This window comes from Dendrobium catenatum, unplaced genomic scaffold (assembly GCF_001605985.2).
Source record: "Dendrobium catenatum unplaced genomic scaffold, ASM160598v2 fragScaff_scaffold_1038, whole genome shotgun sequence".
NCBI classification, from domain to species: Eukaryota; Viridiplantae; Streptophyta; class Magnoliopsida; order Asparagales; family Orchidaceae; genus Dendrobium; species Dendrobium catenatum.
In genome coordinates this window covers 1,300,144-1,303,566 of record NW_021319500.1, presented here as the reverse complement: position 1 = coordinate 1,303,566, position 3,423 = coordinate 1,300,144, and positions in this window count along the sequence as shown.

Below are 3,423 nucleotides of genomic sequence, written 5' to 3'. Positions count from 1 at the left end.
TGTATGAAATGAAATCATATTGTACAATTAGTTTTAAAAAATTACAAATTTTTTAACACTCCCCCAATGTGTTTGTGCATGATTATTCAATTGCAATCACACTCCCTTAGACTCAATTAAAATTAAAAATACATACTCCATTTATAATGAACCCTAATATAATATCATTTGAAATCTTCAATAATATGGAGTGTGGTTTTCCTAAAATATTAGTATACACAAACAACAAAAGTAATATATCCAAAATATATTTGGAGAAATAGTAATTAAAATAATAATATTTAGAATCATAAAAAACACACATGTTTTAATAATCTCAACAATAGATAAACTAAGTTGTAGCAATCTCAACAATCTCCTCCTTTTTCATTATGACAAAACAACAAAACAATAAAAACATAAAACACACAAAAAATAAAAACATAAAAATAGTCACAAAAACACAAACAAACAAGAATACAAACACAAACAACACAAACAATATCATTACTCCCCCTTTTTACAATAACAAAAAAGAAAAAAGAAATTGAAATGAAAGATGTCAAACGATAAACTAAATGTATTGACCTTAAAAATTATTGTAAAATAATTGAAAAACAAAATTAATTGCACAAGATGGAAAAGATTGATTCAAAAATTTTAAATTAAAGAATAACTTAGATAAGAAGTTTAATCAAGATTATGATGCATCGTAAACAAATTAAATAAGGATGATTATTACAAAAATGATGAAATGAAGATTAGTTAATTTTAATTTTTAATATAAAGTATAATTGAAAATTAGATCGATTTAAATTAAATATTAAACGATAGTGAAAAAAATATAATAAAGAAAAATTTTAATTGGTGACATTACACATCTTTTTAAATATTTATGGTACACTTTGTTCATCTTTTTTCTATTTGGGCTAATTGTGCCTCTTTTTACTTTGCAAATTATTGTGCATACTTTTGAATTTTGCATACATTGTACATTTCTTTTTGATATAATTTTTTAGAGTTTCTAAAATCAGTAATCTAAAATCAAACTTCTCTAATAAAAAAATTAATCGTATTGAAAAAAACTAAAAAAATAAAAAGACATCAATATTGTAATAATGATATTCAAATTATGTTTGCCTAAAAGAATATGAAATTGATATTCTTAACTTAATCCAGTTATAATTTAATTTAAAATTTTGAAAAATTAGATTTCATAATGAAATTAATTTTGTAAGCAAGTTAATTTATAACATTTTTAGATCAATTAAAGAGGGTTTTCTTAAAGACATGCTTATATTTCAAAATAAGAACAAAAACAAATTTGAAAAACATAACATTTTTTTTTATTAATATCTAAAGGATTTGAGATATTCAGTGCATTGATATCACTATCAAAATAATACAACTCCAAAACATGAACATCTCAAACAAAATAAGTACTATAAAAGAGAAATAAAAAGATGTCATCACATCATATCACATCACAGGTAAAGGACTAGCAAAAGCAACCACAAAAAAGTACATCTAAAAGTCAGAGGGGCCCTTATTTAGAGGAGGTGGTTGGTTGAACACTAAAAAATAGCCATTCATCATAGCTACATTGGTATTTACCATGTCAAATTAACCACAGATCCACCCCATGTCCTCCTAGTATCTTGCATCCTACTGGTTTAAGCGTGTCTCAATTTGATCAAAATATTGATCAAATTGAGTTTCAATATAATCAAAATGCTGGAATAACTCCTGAAAATAGTGCTGATCAGGTCCAGGTGCAGGTATAGGAGCTACCCTTTCTTCTTCAAAATCACCACTAAAACTCTGGTCTCTCCCAAATAATGATCGAAATGAAGCATCAATGAAAAAGATTAGAAATTTTGTGGGAGGATTAGGATAAAGAATGTAGTACTTCTTGTCTAGGATGTATGTCACTAAGTGTCCTAGAGTAATGTTCTTCTTCCTCTCATGTTGAGGAAGACCAATTTTAGAAAGGTTATAAATGTAATCCAGGAAGAGTTGGGTCTCATCAAAAGGTTTTCCAATCATGATCAAATGAGTAACAGTGGATAGAAGAGGAGTCATATTTATACGATCACCAACCTTAGGAATGATTGAAGTTATTGAGACAAACTGGATAATTTGGGCATTTTGGTTCAATGTGTAGACTCTTGCTAAGTGACATACTTGAGATACACCTATACGAGTTTTATTAATCTCAGTCCAATCATAGTCAGATTTAGAGGTTAAGGTGTGAGCTAGAGTTCCATGAGTTCTTAAATGAAGAAAAGTTTCTAAATCTTCCTTTATAATTTATACTCACTATTTTTGGATAAAAGAGGTTATCCTAGTTTGATCATCATTGAATCTCATGTTCGCTATGAAGAAATGAAAGGTCTCTTTATGGAAGGTGTAGATTAAGATCAGAATAAAAGATAACTGAGTGGAAGCAAAGAGAGGCATGATCGAAAAGTGAATGTCATCTTGAATGAGGAGTCTAGAAGATGTGATTTTGGTGACTACATACTAAAAATATGCATCCTCATTATCTTTTGACAAAAATTTATCATCCACTCCTATCTTAGACGAAGACCCCTTAGTAACACATGAACGCTTACTCGAACTAGCCATTCCTAAAATGAGGGCTCAACAAGGTTTAGAAATGAAAATGAAAGTGAATGAAAATCAATTCTAAAATCTTTCTATATATAGAAACACTACCTTTCATATAGTACAAAATTTGGTTGGACGAAATTATTTTTGTACGTACGGATGGAAAAAGCCAAAAAGAAATGACTATTCATAAAGCTCCATTTATGAGGCATCCTTTAGTACAAGTTTTTTTACCACACATTCGTAGATGCAAATAGGTGTTCGTCCGAGACCATTAGAATATTAAAGATTATTTTAAAGGTGGTTAGGTTCCACCCTCATAGAAACTAACAACTGGATCTTATATGGAAAAAAATTATTTTGTACGTACGATCAGATATAATAATTGATTCTACCCAGATAACCGTTTATATGCATACATAAGAATCTGTATTAATCGTATGTATGATGATGTCATCATACATTATGACACTATGTAAAATTTTAATATTTTGTGAGTTCAAATCCATGATCAATCATAGACATGCTATAGAATTCATACAATATGAATATATATTTGTGTAGTATGAATATAACATACAAAAAATACATGAAAATCAAACACACTTCTAAAAATCAAATGACATGCTTTTAGTTTTAACACACATAAAAAAAACAAATTGAAAACTCAAAAAAAAAAATCCACATAATTATCAAATAAACAAAAAAACAAACTAAAATAAGACATAAACATAAAACATATCATGTTTGAAGAATATTTTAATTTTAAGTATTAAGATTAATCACACCTAACCTTGTACTTAAGCTGCTAAATGTGTCAAAGGCTATAGGTTT